Raw genomic sequence first — 12,107 nt, forward strand, 5'->3', positions numbered from 1 at the left:
CAATAAATACTAATAAGGAAAATAATGGACGGTGTGCCCGACAGATGTAGGCTACGAAAATGCTAACAAAAGCTCCAAATTGACCAGGTTTAGAACAACCAATTGCCATTTTAAAATATTGAAGATTTCTGTACAAGATAATTATTTGATTCAAAGTAATACATCCATCAAGAACAACGGAAGCTAACCGTTTAATTTAGAAAACAGGAACTTAAAACAATCTTATCAATAATATCCATTAACGAATATGCTAAGCAATGCTATCAATGTCACCGCACTTATCGTCAGTGTATCACAATAATAGCTGTTTTCCGCCGTTAATTGATTGTCCCCGTGTCGGTTTTCTGCACGCGACCAAAGACCCTCACCGGTGCCACGCGCAATTTACGATCTCACCACAGCACCGGCTTTTTTGCCGGCGCGTCGTGATGAAAACTCACCTCTCGTTGATCGCTTTCTGGCCACTCACTCACCTGTTCCGCGCGCCATTCGCGATGAACGTCCATAGCGTCGACAACCAGCAGTCACTCAGCTCTCGCAGCTTCTGTTGCCAGCCAGCGCCGCGCGGTGCGGCGTCGTTGCGGGCATCTATAATAGATGCACATTGGCAGGTACTAAGTCATCTCGCCGTTCGATTTTTAGGCAACATTCTGCGGTGCATTGTTTTTCGGGTTAAACACGTGCGCCGTCACGCACGCCAAGCAGTCACTCGAGAGGCTGCGGGGGTTCGTCGCTGCAGCAGCACAGCAGTTACACAGTCTTTCGATGAAGCGACTTCGGTCCAGCGGTCCGTTTCGATCCTTCAGTACCCGTCGAACAGCGAAGGGGCGCGGAAGCATTTCCACTGTAGAGCTTTCCTTCTGAGCGGTTGTTGGTGACTTGAGAATCGATTTTTTTTGCGGACAATCGTGCCTGGGATTTTGAAAGTGTAGTTTTTTAACCAAGGCAGCCGAAGAATATTTGTGAGCTGATTTTGAAAAGAATCGTGAAAGTGATTACGGTTGAATTGGGTCGAACAGTGGTTGCATTCCCAGTTGATAGTTGTCAATTGTGAAAAAAAAACAAATTTAAAGTGATGTTATTCAACACGAATTGAATCGAAGACGAAGCAATTAAAGATCAGATAAAAAGTTTTGGGAAAAAAGAACGTGCAGATACGTATCCAACGATCAAAATTCAAGTGAGTAATTGAATTATAGGAATTGGTGAAGGAAGCAAACACATTTGCAAAAAAAAAACAGAAAAATAAGAAGTGGTAGTTGACCTCAGTGAACAAGTGCTACGGAAGAAGTTGACGTACATTGTACAAAGTGCGAACAGCATGGTGACTTCATGAGAGAACAACAAACAAGGAAACAACTTCAAACAAGTTCAGCGAAGATTAAAACTAAAAAAAAAGCCGATGAAGGATCTATTAGTTCAAAGGACCTAACAAATCACCAAGCAGCTCCACGATCCAGCACTTCTTCATTTGAGCACTGTTCACGAACTAACACATATTATTCCAAGGAAATTGTAAGTTGCAATTAAAACATATTATCCCACTTGGTGTTTTGAAACCTATCAAAGATTTTAGCGGTAAGGCTGTTACAAATGTTTCGTCGAGTTGACCTCCGCCAAGAGGGCCAACTGCTGAGAGCTCTGAAATCTAAAGTTACTCCAATAGAGATTAGAGAATTTTATCATTTATCAGGGCCAATTAAATGAATCCGACTACATAATTCCATTCTATAAAATTTAAATTAAGATTAAACAGAGAGCCTCAAAGGTTCTAGAGCAAACTAACGTATATAAAGTTTGACAAGCAAGGCACCCCGTTGCTTACTGTTGCTAACTGAAAGCATATCAGATTGGAATCCAGCTAACCAAAACTGTTAATTGGGAATTTATTGCAGATTTGAATAGATTCAATATGAAAGAGGAAAATATTGTCACTGCGATTACCTTTGTTGAACTTCGTTATTTTTCCGCGACTATTTTTTGCATATTTCACTCTTATTTTTAATCAAAAGTAATTACGAAGGACTTTGCCAGAGGCATGTACAGAGGAACCGTTACTTCTACCAAAATAAAAATGTGCCAATTGCTCACATATTTCTTCAGACCGAATATCAATGACATCAGATTAAAGATGTGCACCACCTGAAAAATTAACCGAGAAAATGTCGTAGAATTTGCCGAGAAACTAAAAAAAATCCGATGCATTTTGACGAAGAAATTTTGAATTTACCGAGCAAAGTTTACAAGAATTTCCCGAGGAAATTTCTAAAAAATTGCAGTAAAAGTTTTGAACAATTTCTCGAAGATATTCCGAAGAAAAACGGACAAAATATCAAAGAGCTCGCCAAGGAACGCCGAAGAATTTGCCGACTTATTTGAGAACAACTTCCCAAAGAAATTTCGAAAAATTGCTGAGTAATTTTGATAAACCAATTTGCCGAGGAAATTTTGACGAAATAATTTGCCCAAAAATTCCGAAAAATTTGTCAATGATGTTACGAAAAATTTTCTGAAGAAATTCTGAAATTTTTTACGAGGAAATTCCAAAGAAAATGCCGAGGAAATTTTGAAAAATTTGTAGAGTAAACCCGGAATAATTTATCGAAAAAATTAAAATAATTCTACAAGGAAGTTTCGAAGAATTTCTCTAGGACATTTCGAAGAGTTCCGATGAGATCGCCGATGAACGTCTAAAGAATTTGTCGAGATGATTCCAAAGAACTCCCAAAAACTGCCGATTCCGGATTTTTTTTCCGAGGAAATTCGTAGAATTTACCGAGAAAATTGTGTCAAAAGAATTTGCCGAGCAACTTCCAAAGAATTTGCCGAAGAACTTCCGAAGAACTTAACGAAGAAAATGCGAAAAATAGACTAGAAATTTTGACAAAAGCATTTGCCGAGGAAATTTTGAAGAATTTGCCGAAAAAATTCCGAGGAGTTCGTCTTGGAAATTTTGAAGAATTTGTCGATATAATTCTAACGACTTTCCCGAAGTAATGCCGAATAATGTGCCGAAGAATTTCCTGAGAATATTCCGAAAAAAAATCCTAGAAAAAATCTAAGAATTTAACGAGGAATTTCCGAACAGTTTCGCGTGTAAATTTCATAGAATTTGCCGATGATATTTCGAAGAATTGGCCGATGAAATCCCGAAAACTTTTTCGAGGATTTTTCCTATCAAGATTATTAAGCTCTTTTAGTTGAATGTCAACCTGTCATAAGCCAAGTTTAGTACTATTCCATTTAATTCCACCTCGCTGTCATGTTTACAGATTCATAATTCGACCTCAACTGTGAGGCCGTCTTCAGTGTCTTGTACTTGACTGAGGTCGACATAAAAAAATGGGATATTTTCCACTTCCAGAGAATAAAACTCTGGGATTTCGTACACAAATGCAGTCAAATGCCAAATTGATAACTTTAATCAATTAGATCCCTAAATTATGCTCGATTGATCTAAAATGTTTTCTTATACATGTCCATTGTCGCCTAGTGTTTATCATTCAATTTATTTCCGAGCCAGAACAAGCATTAGCATTAGCATTGTTGCGGTGTAATTTGTAGATTGGACACTAGTGATACTCATGTTTTACTTTTGAGATCCTTATCTAGAATGCTATCAGAAATCAAGAAGGGGAGTGGTCCTTGATTCCAGTCTTAAACAAAAATAACAAAAGCATGAGGATTACTACTCCTGGCCACGCCCATCTTCACCGTAACTAGGGAGAGGAAGGAAGTGCTGATGTAGTACTTACTTAACGAGAGGCCACCGACTTAGCGACACCCTCATAAGTACCACGGAGTTGGATAATGAGGAAGGTATTCGTTGGGTCAGGATTTGCCTGTAGCTGGCAATGTAACCGTGGTAGATCTTACCCCGTAACACACCACGTAAAGGTGTCTACCCAGCATTACGGGTAAAATTTATTTCCGAGCCAGAACAAGTTGCAATTACCGTCGGGTCGGGCTCCTTTTGAAACTTGGTACTATTTTTGATTTTTGAATTTCAAACAAGACAAATTGTAACAATTGTTCTCTGTTGGAGTGCTATGTTGGAATCGAATCAAATGTAAGAGCTGTAAATTTGTAGGAACTGCGAAAACTTTTATTCCAAAATCAAACTTAAGCTATGAATAATATTAACTAGGATGACTGTACCAGTTTTGGCTATGGTCAGTTTCTCACATAACTCCAAAAATAAAGCAATTTTCAAGAGTTTTATTAGATGGTTTTGATCGATAGTTTTTTAAAAATATTTATTTTTCAAGTTTGGCCAAATTATGCACTAACCGGTACACTTACCCTATTAATATGACAAACATAATATGAAAATACCTAACGCTAATGGTTTTAAATCGATTGCTGATTTAACACTTTTCCAATTGTTTTTCCACTAAAACGAAATGGAAACAAAATGTCTTCACATCAGATCTTTATATTGCACTGTGCTCATGCATTTCTTCTAAAATTCCGCTCCCTAGCTTAGGCTAGTTCGCCGACTGGCTTGCTGAGATCCACTGCTAAATACGTTGTCTCGATCCCTCGGCGGTCGTGTAACAAACATCCTCACTCGAATCCTCCTGACTTCCCCCAGGGTGGTCCACCAGCTCCGGTGAAGGAAACTTCCACACTGATGGTGCCCCGACTACCGGCGGCTATTGCAGGGGATGCTTTCACGCATTGCGCCAACTTCGTCTTCCGCTTGCAGAGGTGGTCCGACAGTTCCGGTGGTGCCCTGGCGGTGCCCTATATACCCGAAGCACTTCCTTCTTCTTTCTTCTTTCTTCTTTCTTCAACAGGTTGGCTGATCGAGTGCCGAAGTCGGTCCGACGATTTCGGTTGGCAGAAGACTTCCGGTTCACCGGTGCCCCGACTACCCGAGGCCAAACACTGCACACCATGCTGGATTGCTGGATTTTCCTCCGAGCCGACGCTTATTTGCTGGTCCCTTCTCCGTCTACGCTGCAGCTCTGACAGTATTTGCCTCACGACTCTGCTTACCGCATTCCACGTATCTTCATCGTCACACATTCGCTGTGCAATGTTGTCCATGATTAGGCCAGGCATTCGTCTACGTGCTTCCGCAAACCTCGAACAATCGAATAACACGTGCTCTGGAGTCTCCTCTACGTTGATACACACCGGGCAGAATGGCGATGACGCATGGCCACACCGGTGCAGATATTGCCATATTCACCCACGTCGACACATTGGGGATGAGCCGGTGGGTCCACCTTCCACTATCTGCATTGTCCCACTCCTGCTGCCACTTCACCAGAGAGTCCAGTCTCACCGTCTCCCTCACATTTCTGATACCTCTCGGTTGGAAGCACACGATATCCTCTGCTAAGGTTATGCAGATTGGAATCATCCCTGTGATAACGCAAACTGCCTCTGACGAAATGGTTCGGTACGCACTCGCCACTCGAATGGCCATTAGACGAACACGCTGTTCAACTTCCTGCGATTACGTTTCGTCTTGAGCGCAACTCCCCAGGCTGGAACGCCGTACCTAAGTATTGAGGATGATACGGTCGCCAGAAGACGCATACACCTGCCTCTCGGTCCGCCAACGTTCGGCATGATTCTTGCAAGCGCAGTGACCATCTTAGCCGCCTTCTCGCAGGAATAGTCGACATGAATGTTGAAATTCAAACGGTCGTTGCTGCACCTCTTTTTCTTGGATGCTTTCTCTGCAACTTCAACGACCGCCTTAATTGCATCCACCGTCGATCTGCCTTTTCGGAATCCAAACTGCTTCTCCGACAAGCCGATCTCGCCCTCCGTGAACTGCGTCAGCACATTAAGGATAATCCTTTCCAGAAGCTTCCCCAGTGTATCCAGCAGGCATATGGGCCTATACGAAGCTGGACTCCCCAACGGTTTTCCTGGTTTCGGCAGTAACACCAGTTTCTAAATCTTCCAGTTATTTGGAAAGTAGCCATCTGCTAGGCATTTCTGCAGCACCATCCTGAACAAATCTGGAAACGCCAGTATCGCAGTTTTTAGAGCCACGTTTGGAATTCCATCCGAACTTTCTTCAGCTTCTTCATCTTCAGACATTTCGCACTGATGGCAGCTCGTCGTTGGAGTCTTGCATACCTGCAATGGTGACTCGGTCTTCATCTTCGTACGGTGTAGGCGGCCACATCGTAGAATCATGCTACGGGAAAAGACCGTCCACGATGATCTTCAGCTTGTTCGGACACATCTCCGCTGGCGTCGCTGGACCCTTGATTTTCGTTATTGCCACACGATAAGGATCAGCGTCAGCTTCTTGGCACAACTGCTTGAAGCAGTTGGACTTTCTGACTTTGATCTCCCGTTTGAAAGCCGCTCTAGCTTCCCGGAAAACTATCTTACGCTCTTCTCTTACCGTTTCAGACCTTGTCATCTGAAAACGTCTCCTGGCCCTTGGACAGGCAGCACGAAGATTGGCAAGAGGTTCGATCCACCAGTAATTTGGACGTCGGCTGTCCAATTATTCCAGTTTCCTTGGCATCGACGCATCGCAAGCCCTCGCTATCGTTTCCGTCAGTTCATCTGCTTCCAGATTTGTTGTGCCGCTGTCAACTCGAAGTGCTTCGATGAAAAGCTCCTTGTCAAAGTTTTTCGTCTTCCATCTTCGCCCGGTAGTCCTTATCCCTCTCCGCGTCGTCGGTAGCCGTGTTCCAACACTATACCGGATAGCTTGGTGATCGCTATGAGTGTAGTCCTCACAAACTCTCCAGCTCTGCTCATGTTTCTCACCAGCGACGGGCTGCAAAACGTCACGTCAATGATGGACTCCCTGCTGTCTCTGCGAAATGTACTAACGGTACCTTCGTTGCCCAGTCTGACTTCCAGCTTTGCAAGCGCCTCCAGCAAACTGTAACCTCTGGCGTTGGTCAGCCAGCTTCATACAGTCCCTAGCAACGTGTCCTTCTTCGCCACATTATCTACATAGACCGGATCTATCCGGACCTTTGCAGTTTCGCGCCTGGTGTCCAAACGCCATGCATTTGAAGCATCGCTCCATCTCTTTGGTTACCCGCGGAGTGAGTCTCAACCAGGGTAGAAATATTTCACAGTCAATGCAGTGAAAAACATGGATCTCAGTATAATCTGCAGTCGCCTTCATCGCCGCCGTGGTGAGTGCGACTGGGTGCAGCCGAAAAATCATTTCCAACACCGACAGTTCAATTTCGCATTCAGCCACTCACAAGTCGCTCTGACAGGCTGCTCAGTTCGCGCCTTACCGTATGACTGTGAGTGGCCCATTTAAACGCGTGGTGAATTTTTTCAATTTTCTGGGTGAATGTGTACATTTTGCTGTGGTAAATTTCATCTTCGCGGCGCAGTGGGTGATGTGAGTTCTGTTGTTTACTTTTCTGCCTCTCCGGGAATGTGAGGTTGATTTCAAAGCAGGAAGAAAATAAAAACATGATATAAAAAAACATCACCTTCATCCAGTGCTGCCGAAATTTTACAACCCTGGTCTCAACGAGCACATCGGTCATCCGACTTTCACCTTGCCCACCTCCACCATTTTGTTGGCAGCAACTGCTGGTAATCGTATCGCTGCTACTTGTGTACCACCGTACGCTTTCCTCAGCCGGATCGTCATCTGCACCTCACTCAGCATACATTGCGAGACTAGAGCCTCCCTCAGTTCGTCTTCCGACGTAATCTCGTCCAGGTCTCTGCACTCGACTACTGCCTCCTGTGTTAGAGCTCTTACGTTTGCTTCACTGCCCAAGGAATTGGCAACGAGCTCCCGGAAGGCCGAGCTTTTGATTGTAGGATCTTTCTTCAGCTCGAACAGCAACTCCCCCTTCTGGGTACGTCTAGTCCTCACTACTTTCTCTCCCAAGTCTTTGAGGTCCGGGTTTTCTCTCACTTTCCTTAGGTTTGCTGCTAAATGAATAAATGCGAGAAAGCTTGCGAGAAAGGCAGTATCACCACTCGGCGATTTAAGTTGGGCTTTATTACTAAAATAAGCAGTTCAAAATGGCCACCTCCAGATCCATAATACGCAACGACGAGTTGAATTTTGAACTACTGGACGCAATCTAACCAAATTTGGTACACATATTCTTTATTTGGATGGGAAAACTATATGGATGTACATATAACTAAATTACTGTGTCCCAGTCCATTACAATTGTATGGAACCGCTGGCCTGATATATGAAGCAACTTCATTCGACGGAAGTTTGCAGGAAATCGTCGATTCCAGCGTTTAATTTGGGGTTTTATTCAGGGGGTCCATTATACGCAGAAGGTCCATTACTTCAAAAGGTATTTCCACATCTATTTACCTTAAGGCAAACAAGTTTGTGCTGTTTAAAGGCGCTATATTACTCCTGTGGTCCTCGTACTACCAAAATGGCATACCAACGCATTGAGTCTATCCAGCGCAAGTTTGTGCGTTTTGTACTTCGTCTCTTGCCACGGAATGATCCTCCCAAGATACGCAGATCATTGCCAACCCATTGGACTTGAAACGCTGTATTTGCGACGTGATGTCCCTAAAGCTTCATTTATGTCTGACCTGTTACTCTCAAACATTGACTGTTGTTGTTTAGACCTCTTCTTCTTCCCCTTTCTGGTTGCTCTCCCGCGAAAGAGAGCAGTGTGGGTGGCACCAGGATGCATTTATTTGGGGGTGTTCTGACTTGTCAATATCCCCAACTCAGCCATCTTGGATTTTTGTATGGAATTTATGCTCGTTTGTTTACGTTTTGCACTGAAAATGTATATAAAGCGGGCAGCAGGGACTATGTCCAAGGGCTTGACGATCCCTCCCCAGGCCATCTGCGAGTTGTGGGGCTTGCCTAGGATGTGGTGGGGTTTGACAGTGGGCCCTGTTAAACCTCTATAAAAAGCTGCATGTATCCGCAAGTAGGCCCCACCAAAGCGACCGTGTGCCGCTCAAAGCGCACAAGCCCAAGTCCTGGTGTTAGGTGGGACGCTAAACAGCCCTGACACGACGACCCTCCGACGAGACAGGAGGTTTGCGCTGGCCCAATAAGCCGCCTAGAAAACCAATCATTACGAACAATATAAGAGATAATGCGACTCGATATAATCGGCAAAGGCCTAGGTGACGAATACAGGATCACGATTGGAAGCTTGGAACATGGAATTGCAAGTCGCTAGGTTTCGCAGGTTGCGACAGGATGATCTACGATGAATTACATCCCCGCAACTTCGACGTCGTGGCGCTGCAGGAGATTTGCAGGACAGGACAGAAAGTGTGGAAAAGCGGGCACCTTCTGCCAAAGCTGTGGCACCACCAACGAGCTGGGAACCGGCTTCATAGTGCTGGGTAAGATGCGCCAACGCGTGATTGGGTGGCAGCCAATCAACGCAAGGATGTGCAAGCTGAGGATTAAAGGCCGTTTCTTCAACTATAGCATCATCAACGTGCACTGCCCACACGAAGGGAGACCCGACGACGAGAAAGAAGCGTTCTATGCACAGCTGGAGCAGACATACGATGGATGCCCACTGCGGGACGTCAAAATCGTCATCGGTGACATGAACGCACAGGTAGGAAGGGAGGAAATGTATAGACCGGTCATCGGACCGGATAGTCTGCACACCGTATCGAATGACAACGGCCAACGATGCATAAACTTCGCAGCCTCCCGCGGAATGGTAGTCCGAAGCACCTTCTTTCCCCGCAAAAATATCCACAAGGCCACATGGAGATCACCTAACCAAGAAACGGAAAACCAAATCGACCACGTTCTAATCGACGGTAAATTCTTCTCCGACATCACGAACGTCCGCACTTACCGCAGTGCGAATATTGAATCCGACCACTACCTCGTTGCAGTATGCCTGCGCTCAAAACTTTCGACGGTGTACAACACGCGTCGAAGTCGGACGCCGCGGCTTAACATTGGGCGGCTACAAGATGGTAGACTAGCCCAAGAATACGCGCAGCAGCTGGAAGTGGCACTTCCAACGGAAGAGCAGCTAGGCGCAGCGTCTCTTGAAGATGGCTGGAGAGATATTCGATCCGCCATTGATAGCACTACAACTGCTGCACTTAGCACGGATCAGAGAAACGACTGGTATGACGGCGAATGTGAGCAGTTAGTGGAAGAGAAGAATGCAGCATGGGCGAGATTGCTGCAACACCGCACGAGGGCGAACGAGGCACGATATAAACGGGCGTGGAACAGACAAAACTCGATTTTCCGGAGGAAAAGCGCCAGCAGGAAGATCGAGACCGTGAAGAAACGGAGCAACTGTACCGCGCTAATAACACACGAAAGTTCTATGAGAAGTTAAACCGTTCACGTAAGGGCCACGTGCCACAGCCTGATATGTGTAAGGACATAAACGGGAACCTTCTTACGAACGAGCGTGAGGTGATCCAAAAGTGGCGGCAGCACTACGAAGAACACCTGAATGGCGATGTGGCAGACGAAGATGGCGGTATGGTGATGGACCTGGGAGAACGCGCGCAGGACATAATTCTACCGGCTCCGGATCTCCAGGAAATCCAGGAGGAGATTGGCCGGCTGAAGAACAACAAAGCCCCTGGGGTTGACCAACTACCAGGAGAGCTATTTAAACACGGTGGTGAGGCACTGGCTATAGCGCTGCACTGGGTCATTACCAAGATTTTGGAGGAGGAAGTTTTGCCGCAGGAGTGGATGGAAGGTGTCGTGTGTCCCATCTACAAAAAGGGCGATAAGCTGGATTGTAGCAACTACCGCGCAATCACATTGCTGAACGCCGCCTACAAGGTACTCTCCCAAATGTTATGCCGTCGACTAGCACCAACTGCAAGGGAGTTCGTGGGGCAGTACCAGGCGGGTTTTATGGGCGAACGCTCCACCACGGACCAGGTGTTCGCCATTCGCCAAGTACTGCAGAAATGCCGCGAATACAACGTGCCCACACATCATCTATTCATCGACTTCAAAGCCGCATATGATACAATCGATCGGGACCAGCTATGGCAGCTAATGCACGAACACGGTTTTCCGGATGAACTGACACGGTTGATCAAAGCGACGATGGATCGGGTGATGTGCGTAGTTCGAGTTTCAAGGGCATTCTCGAGTCCATTCGAAACCCGCAGAGGGTTACGGCAAGGTGATGGTCTTTCGTGTTTGCTATTCAACATCGCTTTGGAAGGGGTAATACGAAGAGCAGGGATTAACACGAGTGGTACAATTTTCAATAAGTCCGTCCAGCTATTTGGTTTCGCCGACGACATAGATATTATGGCACGTAACTTTGAGAAGATGGAGGAAGCCTACATCAGACTGAAGAGGGAAGCTAAGCGGATCGGACTAGTCATCAACACGTCGAAGACGAAGTACATGATAGGAAGAGGTTCAAGAGAAGACAATGTAAGCCACCCACCGCGAGTTTGCATCGGTGGTGACGAAATCGAGGTGGTAGAAGAATTTGTGTACTTGGGCTCACTGGTGACTGCCGAAAATGACACCAGCAGAGAAATTCGGAGACGCATAGTGGCTGGAAATCGTACGTACTTTGGACTCCGCAAGACGCTCCGATCGAATAGAGTTCGCCGCCGTACCAAACTGACAATCTACAAAACGCTAATTAGACCGGTAGTCCTCTACGGACACGAGACCTGGACGATGCTCGTGGAGGACCAACGCGCACTTGGAGTTTTCTGCGTACCATCTATGGTGGGGTGCAGATGGCGGACGGTACGTTGAGGAGGCGAATGAACCACGAATTGCATCAGCTGTTGGGAGAACCATCCATCGTTCACACCGCGAAAATCGGACGACTGCGATGGGCCGGGCACGTAGCCAGAATGTCGGACAGTAACCCGGTGAAAATGGTTCTCGACAACGATCCGACGGGCACAAGAAGGCGAGGTGCGCAGTGGGCAAGGTGGATCGATCAGGTGGAAGATGACTTGCGGACCCTCCGTAGACTGCGTGGTTGGCGACGTGTAGCCATGGACCGAGCCGAATGGAGAAGACTCTTATATACCGCACAGGCCACTTCGGCCTTAGTCTGATTAAATAAATAATAACTGAAAATGTATGTCCCCCCCCCCTCCGCGCGCTGGTCATTCCTATCTACTGACGAAGTCGGATAACCTGTACATAAAAAAATCTTGGG

General features: G+C 45.9%; 1 protein-coding gene across 2 annotated transcripts in view; it reads left to right on the plus strand.

The window, feature by feature from the left end:
* The first annotated feature begins 731 nt into the window (after nucleotides 1-731).
* The window catches only part of LOC134204974 (delta(9)-fatty-acid desaturase fat-7-like), a 90,041-nt gene continuing 78,665 nt past the window's right edge, over nucleotides 732-12,107 (plus strand). Inside the window, exon 1 of one of the 2 annotated variants that reach the window (XM_062679807.1) lies at nucleotides 732-1,180. The gene's annotated coding sequence lies outside the window, so the exon portion shown is untranslated. The other variant, XM_062679808.1, reaches the window with a different exon arrangement.

The sequence above is a fragment of the Armigeres subalbatus genome, chromosome 1 (assembly GCF_024139115.2).
Source record: "Armigeres subalbatus isolate Guangzhou_Male chromosome 1, GZ_Asu_2, whole genome shotgun sequence".
Taxonomy (NCBI): domain Eukaryota; kingdom Metazoa; phylum Arthropoda; class Insecta; order Diptera; family Culicidae; genus Armigeres; species Armigeres subalbatus.